This window comes from Falco punctatus (assembly GCF_963210335.1).
Source record: "Falco punctatus genome assembly, chromosome: 5".
In the NCBI taxonomy this organism is placed as follows: Eukaryota; Metazoa; Chordata; class Aves; order Falconiformes; family Falconidae; genus Falco; species Falco punctatus.
The window spans coordinates 47743690-47758820 of record NC_137584.1 but is presented as its reverse complement, the minus strand read 5'-3'; the positions used below and the strand labels follow the sequence as shown (position 1 = coordinate 47758820).

Below are 15131 nucleotides of genomic sequence, written 5' to 3'. Positions count from 1 at the left end.
ATCTACAAAACCCACTCTTTAATATTGCTTCCTTTGGTATGATGAAGCTGAAAGACCTTCCTCTGCCTGGTTCCTATTGTAATCCTTAATTTTTAAAAAGGAAAAGTAACTAGTGGACAGCCAGGGTAGCTCAGTGCTGATGGAAGTAGTTTGTTTCTGTATAAGTTCTTTGCTAAAACAAGCTGTGAAGCAAAAAAAAAAAAAAAAGTACCCAACCCCATCTTTCAACCAATGGGTGGTGGCCCAGGGATAAGAGCTTTGTGGGGAGATGCAGTGATGGCAGTATACTGAAAAATTTGTTTTCCATACAGTGCAAATCATTAGTGGCCAGTCTCCAGAAAGCAGCACCAGATGTCCTGATTATTTTGGTATGCAAGTCTGTAGAAAGCTCCAAAGAAAAGGAACTGGAAGAATGGTGGCAGGTCCCTTGCTAGCAATTTTAAAGATGTGGGGTTTCATTTGCACATGAGTACAACAGCTCTCTTCAGCAAAAAGCATGGTGGGAAGTGGGATAGACTGTGTCTCTTCAACCACTCAAAGGAGTAAGCCATCTGCTTTTCCATGTCATCACTGAACACTATCTGGTCTGCTGTCTTTGTCTCTTATGGACCATTAATTCTTTCTGTAAGTAACACATGCACTATGCACTTCTTCAGGCCCGTCACTGTTATCCTTTCTGTGACTTGATGCACATACAAAGGCAGTAGTGATTTTAGGAAGCAATAGCTGAGTCTGTGTATCAGATTCCAAAGTATGTTCTTGGGCAAGTTTTCAGGTAATCCATTTATATGCAGTTGAAGTGCTTTGAAGATATAAAGTGCCATGTTGCTGATAAATACTGATTAGTCATGCAAATAAATGGAAATATTTTAATTAGAGCAATTTCAACATGACTCTAACTGTGCAAAAAGAGTCTATATAAACATATTAAATAAGTAATTTATTAGTGGGAAAAACTTCTGATTAATGACACTGTGTTTTAATTTTTTTGGGGGGTGGGGAATAATACACATAGTAAAGTAGCAATGCAGGAGAATAATAATCTGATAAGATAAAAACCAATAACTAATAACCTCTGTTTCTCAAAGTATGCAGAAAGGTGCAAATGAGATATTTATGTGTCTGCATCTCTTCTTGAGCCACAGTAGAACTCCGAATAGGCTGGAGGTGGTCAGATATGTACTGACTGAAATGTGGCAGCTTTGCCAAATGGTTGCTGTTTGAGTCTACCTACGTGTCCTATGGTTCATAGCAGTTTTGCTTTAGGGTTTAGCACCCTTCTTTCTTGCAATGTTTTATTGGTATTGTGTTTTGTTGTGTGTGTGTGTGATCTGCCAGCATCCTGACTGGGAGTAACAGCAAGTGGCTGGAGCATTTGCCATGAGGCCTCTAGTGTTATGCAGGAGATGCATGTCAAATGTTACCAGGTCACTTATATCTACTTCATAGTCACTTCTGCATGTGTGTACAATTGCATCTGAGGTGAATAGAAATGGAGGGCCAGGATCAAGGTATCGTATTATGCTATACGTGTTCAGGAAAGCTTTGGAGAGTTGGAGCCAGATCTTTCTTTCATGTTCTTGAGTGTGGTTGCACCCTACATTTTTGCTTCCCTTGGAAAGCAGAATCAGTTACCTTTGTGATGGGGAATAGAGCAGAATATCAGGCTATTGATATGTGTGTTCATCATCTTTGACAGTTGTGGTGACGCAAGTAGAGGCAGACTTAAAAGAAACACTATGTCTGCGTGGCTGGGTTCGGACAAAATGGCCTTTATTGTTTATACAAACTATTTATATATCTTAGACAGTGCAGGTGTTAGACCCTGATAGGTTTTTTGTGTCCTCCTTCTTGCTTGCTATTTGCTGTTGCTGTAGGTGCCCGTATGCTGTGGTTCTAAGTTCCGATTCTTCACAGCCTGTTTACATACCTGACAATCTGTGGCTGTCTTAAAGGTACACAGCTAACTAAGTCTTTGAGGTCAACTAACTTATCTGCAGACCCGCTGCAGACCCCAACAGACAGTGTATCTGGGCAATGTAAGTGACAAATGTTTGATGGACCATGGGAATATATTCATGAAATTGTTCCTTGTCTTCTTGGTTTTAGTGGGGTGTGCCAGAGTTCAGTTAACCTCCATTTAAAAATCAGGAGAAGCAACAGTTTATCTCATGGCAAACACCACACAGTGGCTCAATTTACTGTTTGCCAGTTAGTCACAACACCCACATTCTATTTAATTTATGAATAAAATGCAAAGGCTTAATGTAAAACGAATCTTCCAGTCCAGCTTCCAAGTTTCAGGGGATTTTGCCTGAGCTTTTTATGAGCATTTACATGTGTGTATTTCTGCGGGTATATGTGTATATACCCATGTATTTTTTGAATCCCACCTGAATTTAAACTACTCATCTATAATATTTATCAGAGATGGAATAGCAGGACTTGTCAGCTCTGTCTTTCAGAGTCATTCTTCCACCTTTGCTACAACCCTTCCCAAAAGCTTAGACTTAAAAACTCAAGGCACACAGGTCTGCCAGTTGCCACATTTCCCTGTCCTCACAGCAAGTCCTCTTACCTAGAAAGGGGGTAAAACCAGGCTCAAGTGAACGGTGTAATTATGCAGCTTGTGTGACTTGCAACTTTATGCCTGTACAAGAGGCATATTTCTCTCCCCTCCCCCTTTTTTTCTTTCAACTGAGAATACACAGCAATAAATTTTTACAATCATTGAGGTTGTGATGCTTACTGAGTACATATTTAATTTTTTTATGGCTGTCTACACAAAGTTCAGTGCAAAACATCTTGTTATTCATTGCTATTCTCTTTCTAGCATAAGGGTTACACTCCAAGTGCAGCTGTGTCTCTCTGCCTTTAAAAAGAGGTCAAATTGACATTTAGGAGTTGTGCTTTGAAAAAACTGCTGTGACTTCATGACCTTTCTAAAACTGGTGTTCTCTGCCTTTTAAATAGGGACTTTCACTTGAAGGAATTTACAACATATTTTCCTCTCAATCCTTCACACTTAGATCTTGGCTTCGTTCCAGGGTGTAGAAACTAAATTTGTTATTGCCTTATTTACAAGGTAGAGTTTCCCCCCTCCTTGTTTGCTGAATTTGACAGATTGTAGACTATCAGACGCCACTTAACCTTTTTAAAAAATGTTTTATTTCAATTCTTTTTGCCTTAAAGAACCATTTATTCTCTTGAGAGATCCTCATCAGAATGAATAGGAAAAGTGGGTTATTCTGGGTTAAATTTGTAATACCATTGTGTCAAATTTGTGAGTTTATCAGAATGGGAGAAAATAGATTAAAGTTGTGCTCAGTTTTACCAACAGAATTTTACTTAAAATTCCTGTTTTATTTTTCCTGTGCATTTGCATATTTGGGTAAAACAGTGGTCTGAATTTCCATTCCAAGCTTAAAACAAGACTCAAACATGGTAAACGTTTCAGGGAACAAACCTGTTACCCCAAATGGCTTCTGGCTCGAGACTGCAGGTTACTTATTTTTACCTTCAGTTTTTGCCTCTTGATATCTGACTGGCGCTAGGAGCCTGAAGCTCTGTTGGGAGAGCCACAGCCAGCACTGGGACACTTGTCAGGAAGACTTGTGCATTCAGGACATGCTCAAGCCTTTCTCTCCCAAACATGCCATCATTAAGTCCTTCTGCCTCCTTGTTGCCCCAAACAGCTCCTCATCAGTACCTTCCTCTTGCCAGTGACCCTACACACAGGTCCTGGGCCCAGAGTTTTCATTAGGAAGAGATAGTTGATGGTTGAGAGAGGTTGTAGTCCAGAGTTTTTTTGGGACCAAAGGGCTCTTAAGAAAGCTCCCAAGTGAGCTGGTTGTCCTCCTGGTATCTCTGCTTTTCTGCTGGACTCCTCCCACTGCAGAACAAGGCTGCAGCAGTGCCAGGTCCTACTCAGGAGGGTGGAGGAGAAATGGTGCTGTGGTAGGGACTGGACCATGGCTGGAGGAGCTGAGGCGTCTGTCTGATTATCCTGTTGTGCCAGGAGTGCTGGGTGTTGCTGAAGATCCCTGAGGAGGATTGTAGATTACAGCAAAGAGTAAGATACCCCACACCAAAGCATGTCTGATGTCTGCAGCGTCCATCCACACAGCACAGTCATTGTGTGAGGTGAAAGCAGGCACAGTGGCACCACTGCTGAACCTCACTCCTTGGAGACTGGCACCAACTGACTGCCCAGCATTGGTGGTCTGAGGCATTTGTGCCTGTGGTGCTGGTCAGAACGTCTGTCTGAGGAAGGTCTTCCTCTTAGATGCAATACTCTTCGGCGCTTGCCTGCTGGAGCTTCCTCACTTTTCTCCTTTCACAGAGCGTACGCAGACATTAGAGGTACAGCTGGAGAGATCTGGTGCTTTTCTGCAAACTGCAGCATCTTGTGTTAGTAACCCTGCAGACCCTACATCAGTCTTTGCTGGTTTTGGCAAAGATGGGAACTTCTGTGTGAGTGTGCAGACAGTAACTACTGTCTCATATTACTTTCTTTAGATTTATTTCCAATGGATCTGGTCAAAAGGCTAGCCCTCATCTGGAATTTCTGAAAATGTTCTGTTGCTGTGTTATTTAACTTCCCCCCCAAATATCACTGTGTGAGCAGATGGCGCTTGCTGTCTGACTGGTTGGGCAGCCAGGCTTTTATTTGTATGAATAAATAGCACAACAGTAGCTATGCAGCTAGCTGGGCTTCTGAGGAGTTTTAGTGGAGACTAGTGCTGCTTGGATTTTCTGATCCACTCAGCCCTCTTTTTTTAAAAAAATCTCAAATATATTGTAAGAAGATCCTGAATTGTACAACTTAACTCATTTGTAACAGCATGACATGCAGCTGAGGTATAACAGTCTGGTGTACAAATCCTTCAGAAACTGCTTCCATGGTTTCCTATTTGTTATTTGTGGCTTTTGACTGCCTGCCTGAGTTGTGTGTGGGTCTCTCTGCCCCATGACAAACTTGCAGTAGGAGAAAGATGATTTGTCCTCTGTGGATGAATATGGGTATTCATATAAAGCACAGACTGTCCAGTCATGCATATCAATAAAAATCCATTCAAGATAATGATGATGAAAATGGTTCATATATAAGTCAAATAGATAGTCTTCTGTAAACCCAGATACTAGCCAAGTCTGTAGAATGTGCTTAATTTATGCCCTGGTCCTGCAAGCATTTATCAGTGTGTGAATACATTTATGTAGCATTGTTGACTTTCAGAGAACTGTTCTGAAGAGTACTCAAAGAATAAAAAAAGCCATGGAATACCCAAATCAATTTTGTTAAATCTCATCTATTTTAGTCTTCAGGCTGTGGTCAGGTGTATTTTGTATATCATCGGTAAGGGAAGGCTATCCCAGAGGTGAATAGCTGTTAACTGTGAACTTGCAAGATGTGAGCGCAGGACCCAGGGCTCCTCAGCCTGCCTAACATCTTGTGTCTCAGGACTAGGAAAACAAAGATGGTAGGAGAAAGTAATGTTTAACTCTTATTACAAAGTCTTATAAAAAACTGTGAAACAATCAAGAACTAGCTCTGGCTCTTTATATTTCCTGTTTGGGGTCAACAGGGTAACTGACATTTGATAGTGAATGTAGCTTATTGCAAGGTTTGGGTGTAAAACTTGTAAATTCCTTCGGGTTTGCCATCAGGAAGAAAACTTGGAATGACTTGTATGGCCTCATCCACAAGCTAAAGCAACTTAACACCTCCCCACCACACCCACCACCCCAAACAAACAAACAAAAGGCTTTGGAGCTAAATGACTGTTTAAAACCACTCTGGTAGACAAAATTGAATTTGATTTTTTTTTTTTTAAGAAAAGATATTTAAATCATGTATATGTTAAATATGATGGCGGTGAGTGTCAACAGTCATTTATAACTGTACTCCTTTTTGGCACATTGAAGACTTGTAAGCTGTGGTCTCTCAGTAGACACCGAGCAGGAGAATGGTGCCCATTCATTCTCGCAGCATCGTTGTTGAGCTGACTGAAATATGAAAGTTCAAATGCCTCTTTAGGGGATAGTTTCATGCTTTATCATGTACATGTGTATTATCAAAATTCACATTTGAATTGATTCCATGCCAGTGAGAACATCATGTATAGCTGGGTCATAATGGAAACCTGGATACAATGAATAACAAGAGAAGAACATGAAGGGAAAGAATGAGAACAGGAAGTCTAATCTTCAGCTTTTCTATATATAGAGGACACCTCAAGGGTAAGCACATACTGTTTTGTAGAAATACATTTAAAATGTGTTTTGTAGGCACATATTTTCACTGTGTTGTCATGATTGAAAACACATGTAGACTCTGAAAAATTATGTGAAGCATGCAGAGCCTTTGCTCATGCACATAAGTAAAAGCTATGCACAGTGTATACGTGTATAAATATTTAGCTGGAGGAACAGCCATATGAGAACTAGTTCAGAACCATCCCCAAGTCAGGAAGCTACAAATTATAGGTCTGAAATTTACCACACTGGCATGTCTACGTAAATGAAACCAACTGGAAAGATAGGAGGGAGGAAAAACACATTTACAAATAGTATTAGAGAAGAGGAGAAATGCTAAACCCTTTTCTTGGCTCTAATCAGAAGGCAGGAAGATTATTACAGATAAGAGGTTTCAGGCTTCAGCTAAACAACTTCCCGGCTCTGAGTCTGAGTCTTGGTTTTTATTTACATATTTGCATGCAATTGGGGCTTTAAGCATAATCATTATTTTGATAGAGGCCAAGAGGCGGCATGGTTAAATATGGTTTTTCCCTTTCCAGGAACACTGCCATCATCTTATTTCCTCTTTATCTTTGCCAAGTCTTTAAGATGGGATGAAGTCATCTTCTTTATCTACCTAGTATCTACCATGACGAAGCCTTGATCCTGACCAAGGGTGTTGGCTGTTTCATGAATGTTGAGTTGGGAAGCAGCCATAGGAAACCTGAATTTGTATTGCAGACAGCAACACTTCAGCTAGAGTAAATACAACTGATACTTGCAAAACCACTGAGACAACTGCTAGTTGTCACAAGGCCTTATACAAGCACTGGTACATCAGTCCTCTTCCAGTCCTCCCACCCTTAGCCTACACCAGAGCAAGCTCTCAGAGCTTCTCTCTGGCTCAGCTGTCACACTTGCAGCTCTAACTCAGTTGCAGCCAGGCTGCTGAAGGCTTGGGAAAAGTAGCTGCCTGGAACTATTGGTCGCTTCTCAGATCCAGGTGTTCCTGGAGCTGGAGTAAGGACAGCAGGTAAAATACAATCCTTTGAACTGAAGAATAGGAAAAGGGGATGTCAGTAGGTCTAAAGCAAGAAAGCAAAGCAACTATGCATGTTTGGATTTGCCTTTTCCTTCTGCCTCTCTGAAGAGAATTGCTGAGCAGGGGTGTAACTCTTTCTGATGAGGAGCATCCCCACGTGGTGGAGGAAGGCTGGCGCTCACCTCATCTGGCTGGGTCTGGGAGGTCTGTAGTATGACTGGTGAGAATGTATCAGGACCGCTGCTCTTCCTCATGCAGACTTCTTGGAGCTTTGTCCATGTCATTTGCTTCACCAACTTGGAGGATGTAAGGGAAGAGAAGGAGAAAAGAAAGCATTGTGTAAGTTGGGGAAACTGCCTGAATTATGCAATGTCTGAAACTTCTAAACTGGGGGGGAGGAGGGGTAAAAGCAAACATTTTCTTGAAACTGTATGCCATGAAACTAGGATTGAACACGTAGGCTCAGCTCATCACCTGGCTTCTCATCACCTTTCTTCAGGAAAGGAAATACGAGGAGTTTGTAAGTGCCTGGAAACTGGAGGCTTGTTGTAGGGAACTCCCTTGTTACAGGAGAAGAATCGGTAGGTTTAGAAACTTTAGTTCTGTCCTCAGGCTCTGCTGTTGGACAACATAAGTGGACACTGCATGTAACCCTAAGGAAAATGACTGTCAAGAATGTGTTGGCATTAATGTTACATGGCAGCTCCTGGAAACTGGCAGCACCTGGACCAGAGGTGCTTCTGTGGGAGGGTACCAGCACGAAGAGCTGACTTCTGTCTTATTGTAGCCATGGCATTGTCATCAGCTTTGTTAACTTAAAATAATGAGACTTTGGCCAGCAGTTAGTAGTCTTTGCATCTTTTTAATTCCTCTGGTTGAAAAGCTAACTGCTGCTGTTAATGAGGTAGGTTAATCCTGATTGGTGTCTGATAATAAATACCTGTCTTGGGTAGTACCTGGGGACTGCAGCCCACACAGCTGGGGAGCTGTGGTTCCCTGTAGCGCTCAGTGGATTTGTGTCTGCTCTTCACAATGTTTCCGTCTGCAGGAGAGATCAGCTGTTGCTCTCTGTGGGTGATTTGGGGAATGGAGAGGGAGGTAAGCCAAGTTTGCTCGGCACTGCAAAGCAAACGGGGGAATAGAAAGCCCTTGAATTGTAAACCAGTGCTCTTCTATGGCTGGACTGTTTTCCCTGCTGTCAATCTTTTAACTTTTCAATGGCTGTGGATCATTCAGTAGTACATGGTGGTGGTCGGTCACTACCAGTTATTTGGTCCTTGAAATGACCTCTGCTAGATGGGGTTCCTGTGCCTGCAGAGAACTTGTCTGAACCATATTTAATGAAGAACATGAAAAAACATTAGTCTGAAAATTAGGACTAAGGAAAACATCTGGCTGGATATTTCTTCTTTCAGAATGAGTTTTAATTTTCTGTTAAGATTTTTAGTCAGTGCTTTGATATGTTTGGAATGATGACACTTTTTGCAGTAAGAGGTGGCCAGGGTCTAAATCTTATTTCCATTTAATTCCCTTGGATTAGAATGCACGCAGTTCTCCTTACTGGAGAAGGGGGAAGGAAATGGTTTGAGCTGTGGTATGAAGAAGTTGTGTAAAGAGAGGCTCAATGTTTGTGGCTTGTGATGTTTCCACTGCCCGCTCCATTGTGCGCATTAGAGTGCAGTCTCTTTGGGTACGAGACACGTGTACTGTTGTCACCTTCTACAGCAGAAGGCTGAGAGTAGACATCTGCAGGAGGGGGAGTCTCTGCTGAGCTGTAGTCGTTGGAACAAAGCTGCATTCTAGAGATTTCAGTGGAGCTGGATTTATATGTGGCACTTCTTTCAAAATATCTTCCTATGTATTTCCCAAAGGCTTTTTAGCTGTAGGTAATGCTCCTTTTGGATTACCCTGTGTGTGATAGGGCAGAACTGGGAAAGGAGACTTAAACATTTAATCTGACTACCATTCATTGGATTCAAAATTGGTTGTAACTAGTGCTTTCTTGAATACTTGGTATAGCTGTAATTGCTAACATTTTACACAATTGCATGCTGTTCCAGCATAACCAGCTTCTACCATGCTTTGATTAGAGCTGATGGGATCATGCACAGAAACTAGATGTCTTATTAGGCTCTGCTTATCTCATCCCGGAGCACAAGAGCTCCAAGAGAGCCTCCGACTGAAACCTGAGCTCCCCACAGGGCGAGCCCCAATGCAAGTGTAGGCTCCTGCTCACCTCTCTGGCTGGAGGAGGTCACCCCACCAGCTTTCAGGTTCTGCTCTTTAAACCAGCACTTCATCCAGCTGTAATGCCATGGCTGGGTCAGGAAGCGTGCCGTTGATGCAAATCTTTTGTGGTCTAATGAGTAGTTAATAGTTAAACACTTTATGACTGGTGGAGGCTGGGTCATAAGCTGGCTCAAATTTTTAATGTGAGGCTAGGCTATAGAGAAATCTTGAACTGCTGCAGTTGAGTGTTTCTGGCAGACGGCCTAAGGGGGAGAAGAAAGGCTTTTGTAAATACACTGCTGTACAAATGTATGCTTAATGTGTGCACGTATATGTAGTATTTACTAAACAAGTAGCTTTGCGCAGTGGAAGAGGTAAGCAGCTGTTCTGCATATGGCTGGGGCATGGTGCTGCTTCCCAGGAGAGCCTGGCCCCATCCTCTCCTGCCAGGTGTTACCAGCCCCAGCGTGCAGCAGCAGCAGCACCCTGATTTCTAAGAAAGCGAACATCAGAGCTTAATACATGGATTTTCTTTTGGAGGATGGACAAAAGCTCTCAATTATAAAGATTGTTTAGTAGGAAGCACTTATTAAGAAGAAAGAAAACATCCTGGATAAAATTTTAATTCCAAATGTCAGTGTTTAGAGGGAATACCAAAGAAAGCATTGAATGTCTCATCTTCGTTAGATTAAAGAAGTGTAGGAAGCACAGTGACTTCAAATTCAGCATCAATCTGCTACTCAAGAAACCACATAAAGTAACTTTAAAAAGTGGATCTAAATGATATGAGAAAATGTGTTGAGAGAAAAAAAAGAGGAGCAGCTAAAAGGATGAAATGCATCAAGACTTCTTATGTTTGTTTTGTTTCAATGTACCATTATTAGAAACTAAGAGTAAATATTTGTCTCCTGTCAAGGTAGACTTAAAAAGTACCAATAATAAAATGAAAAAGATAGTATGTGTAAGCAGAAAATTACAAGGGTCTATTACAAATAAAATGTTGTTTTTTTTTTTTAAATGGAAGTCATATCCAATAAAGTAAAATGGCAAGGACCATAAGTTCTGGTAAAGTTGTTAGTTTTTTTAGTTTGATTGCTAAAGTAGTACAAAATGAACTGGGGAGGGGTACATGCCAAAAATCCTTCCACGACATCAGAAACAGAAACCAGAGAAATATTTTGATCCTGTTTGAGTTGTAAAAGAAGTGGGAAAAGATGACAAGACCATAAGAAACAGCGTTAAATGAGCCCTTGTACTAAATGTTTCTAGTGGAAAGTTTTTTTGTGTTGAAGAAATCGAAGGATTTCTAAGTAAGCAATCTAAGTCATCTTTCTAAGATTTCTAAGACATCTAAGTAGTTCAAACTGAACTACTACTTGGATTTGTGAACCAACCTGAGCTGAAGGTTAATCTAGTTGATAGATGATGTGGTGCCATAAGCATGTTAATTCAGACCAGGAGTGCACTTTGAAGCAAATCTCCTGATTATCCCCACTTACCTTGCTGTGGCACACGTGGTAGACTGAGCTCGTGTTATTTAAAATTAGTATCCTTGGAATAAAATTAAACTAGACGTGCTCCACCTATTTTGCTTTACAAATTCATTGTTGTTGGCCTACTGCACTTTGTGCCCATTGATGCAGTGGACTTGGCAGGGCTATTGCCAAAGGCTTGTGACAGGCAGCTACAGGTCTTTTGAAGCTTAATGGCTAATTAAAAGATGGCAAGTGAAGGTCAAGGTCAGAAACAAGATATGGAAAAGGGGAACTAGAACTTCAGTACATTGGGGCTCCCCAGCTTGAAAAAGAGGATTGCAAGTTAATGTGATAAAGGTTTGTCAGTTCTGACTGGCCCGGGGTGGTTAGAGGGCAGCGCTGAATACCCACTTTTTCACAGGAAAACTAATATGCGCCTTTTAATAAAAAAAAACAATAAAAAACCCCCACCACACCCCAAAACCAACAAACCTGACAGTAAATTTAAGCACAAAAGAAACTACTTTTTCACACACCACACAATTGAATTGTAGGAGCGAGTGTGGATTCTGTCTTGCTGAATGTGTAAATGAATTCAAAAAACAAGAAGAAAAGTTTATGGAAGGACAGGCTGTTCAGAGTTACTGCATAAAACAAAGCTGTGGAAATCTTGTTTCAAGATGTACCCAGACTGTGGGATGGTTGAAGCCCCTATGGGAGCCTCACTTGACATTGTCTCTGTTCCTATGCTCTCTACTTTGGCATCTGCTGTTGGCCACTGTCAGAGGTAGGGTTTGGGATTACCTTTACTCTGATACAGTTCACAGCATTGAATAAAAATTCCATTTTCTTTTCCTCCCAAAATCTGTTAAGTAATCCAGAAAAATAATAATCCGTGAAATCAATTTTATTCAGCTTGTTATTGAAGATACAAGTGCTTCATCTCTGAATTCCCTTGGGGGACACCAAAATTATCCATATTTTTTTTTAATATATCAGCCTTGGGGCAAGCTCTCTAGAAAGCGCTGTAGATGAAATCTGCACACATATATTCTTCTCCAACAACATTGCATTCCCTTTCAATGGCCAAGGAAGTGTGCTTTAATTCTGGAGATCCCGCTGATGCTGTGAAGACTTGTGCAGGGCCTCTCAGCCTTGTGCACCATTTGTAACCTCACTTGCAGAGTCTTGCTGTAGTAGCCAGCTGTGGGAAGTACCTTGGTTATACTGTCTCTGTGTCAGCCTTGGGAGTGATGTTGCCCTTGGGCATCTGGGCCAAAGCTCAGTGGTAGCAGGGAGGTGGCTGGTGGGGCATGGGACAGGTGGGGAGAGGTGCTTTGCCAAGGACTGAGACAAGCAAGAATGTCCATAGGGTACCTTGGTAGTTTCTGATGGTGGGTGACACCAGGGATGCTACAGCTGTGGTTACAGCTGTTGTAGCAGCCTGTACCACAGGAATGGAACTACTTTTAAAGTGATGACACTGGGGAAAACACATACAGCTCCTTAGAGAGTTGAAATTGGAAGATCAGGTGGGTGGGTGTCCTGGGAAGCAGAAACTGCCCAGGGAGCTCCCCGAAGGATATGGTGCTCTTCTAAGTTTCAAAGATGCTTGGGACTCTTCAGCAAAGAACTGGTGTGGGCTCTTGGGGAAAAGGTGTGTGGCAAAGCAGAAATCTGTAACACTGGCTCATCTAATCACATCTTCTTTCTTGCCTTCCCACTTCCCCTTTTTCACTAACCATTCACCTTTGTTCCCCTTTGTTTCTTTTTGGAATAGACAAGGAATTTCTATATAACAGGAACTGTTGGAACTAAAAATATAATATATGAGCTTGAAATGTTTGTTGAAGTGCTGTACATCCAAAGCACTGCGTGATGAGCTGTTTGGGTCTCAGCAGCTGTTTATAGTGGTGGAACAATAGGAGTAGCAGAGGGGTGGAGGAGCTCTGAGCCCTGCTTGAAGCGTTGGAGGATGACATGTGGCAATGTCACGGAGTCATGCTGGCCACAATGTTGGAGAGCAGCTGAAGGGCTCTTTGCTTTGTTTCCATCAGCTTGAACTTTGCTGCTTTCAAGGGAATTTGCCCAAAGACTAGTCAGTTCTGGTATAAAAGGAAAATAAATTCCTGCTTGTGGTGACAAGCTTGAAAACTGTATTTGACAAAACCGTAGATAACATTGTCTTTTTAATCAAGAAGGCTTTTTTGAGAGCTGGTTAAGCAATTGCTCCCTTACAACAAAGCAGAAACCAGTGGAATATCCTTAGTGTGCCTGCATGGGAAGTTTTGCTATCTTTGCACAGAACTGCTGCCATTAGCAACGTCAGTGTTGGTAGAGGTGTCACACAAGTTCTTAGGGTTTTGTTTGGTTTTGTTTGATCAGGGTAAAATCTAGTCTTTACATTTTCACAATCCTCATCCATACAATGGGCTTAACACTGAGCTGTCTTCCTTAAGTCTTGCAGAGATATCCGGATTTAAGTCTTCACAGAGGTGAAGTGCCCTGTTGAGGCACATTTGAACCTCGAAGAAAAATTACTTGATAAAAAAGGATCAGTGAATCCCAATTACATTTCTTGAAGTCTAGTGCTTAGGTACTAAGCCTATTTAAAATAGAGAGATTTTCACCACTAGACCACGATGACTCAAATGTTTACTAAGATGCTTTTAATCCTTTCTCTCACCTTATTATGACTGACTGTTGATGATGAAAAATGCAAATAAGCTGGGGAGGTGGGGGAAGGATAGAAATCATAGCTGGGCAGAAAAAGTGACAGGAAAGCATCCTTCAACTTCTTCGTCCTGGTAGGTTTATTGCTGTGCCAAGGATGAATGCTGTGGGGGAGGAAGAGAGGGAACAAGGAAATAGCAATTGTGGATGCTTTGCAATCTCAGCAGAAAATACTGATGAGAAACAACACACATACAGCTGAGGTCAGTGCTTTCCCTGGTGAACAGGTCAGCGTGACCTCCTTTGCTCCTGGGAGGTGTGAGAGCTCAGCAGTCAGCTTCCCTCAGCCCAACGATGCACAGCAAAGGAAATAAACTGGGAGGGAATTTGATTTGGGGAAATTCAATTAATCCAAATCAATACAGATGATGTGTATATATCATTTGAAAAGCCATTATTTGATAAACAGGTGTGCAAACAAAAAGACCACGGTATGTCAGCCTTTTCTTACCAATGTTTCAAAAACTGGCCTTTTGCAAGTTAAAGATTTTTGAAGGCTCTGCATTTCAGGTGGCTATATCATCACCTGTATTTGAATTTAAATGCAGCTCATGTGACCCTAAATTGTGATTGAATTCAATGCACTCTCAGTGACTTATATACAAAGTTATTAAAGTTTATTGATGAATTTTTGAATTTGATGACACAAGTCAGTGGCTGCATTGGCTTTTAATCTATTTATTTTACAGCTGGAATGGGACGTCCCTTTTTTGTGTTCTTTACAACTGATTAGGTGGGCTAGCCTGAGGAAGCTTAGAGCACAACTCAGTTACTTCAAAAAATAAATTTGAGATACATGAAAATAATGATATTTTTTAGAAGACTTTATAACACTTCAGGAAATATGCTAGGTTTTTTTTTCTTTTTAATATTTGGTTTTGCAAAATTACTCTGTTTAGAATAGAAACAACTGAGAGAGAATACAAAAAATGTGTATGGTGTTGGTTTATTTTTCTCATTTAACTAATCTTTTCTTCTCAAGAAAAGCATTGCATCCAGCAACTCCCCTCTTTTCTCATTTTTTTTTTTTTTTTTAAATGCAGTAGTTGGATCAAGGTAGTATTCTTTTTTCTGTCCATGAAAAATCATGAAAAAACTCTTAAGTTTGATGACTTGGCAGAACCACTGAAACGTAGGAATGGAGAAGGACGTGCTGGCTTAGTGAGAAAAGAAAACTTCTAAAGGAGTGTGTTTTTGAAGGTGAATAGTCTTAATTCATTACCATATCCCTAACAGTGGTAGTTTACAGTTGGATTTTAGCACATATTTTTACAAATGTGCACAAGTACACAGGTTCTCTTAAACTTGTATTTGTACTCATGTGTATCCTGCTTTTTGAAAATATATACATCTTTCTGCTTCTGGGAAGGCTTTTTAATATCTTCACTACTGGTTCGTGGATGACCTGCTAGTCA

The 15131-nt window shown here is 41.2% G+C and overlaps 1 protein-coding gene across 5 annotated transcripts in view; it reads left to right on the top strand.

Annotated features, from left to right (window-relative positions):
• The window catches only part of IPCEF1 (interaction protein for cytohesin exchange factors 1), a 112812-nt gene that overhangs the window by 16213 nt on the left and 81468 nt on the right, over positions 1 to 15131 (top strand). Inside the window, exon 2 of one of the 5 annotated variants that reach the window (XM_080389795.1) lies at positions 6108 to 6240. The exons of 2 other annotated variants lie outside the window; for them this stretch is intronic. The gene's annotated coding sequence lies outside the window, so the exon portion shown is untranslated. Of the gene's footprint in view, positions 1 to 1935; positions 1956 to 4504; positions 6241 to 15131 lie in introns of those variants that run through there. 2 more of the 5 variants (XM_080389796.1, XM_080389793.1) reach the window with 2 other exon arrangements.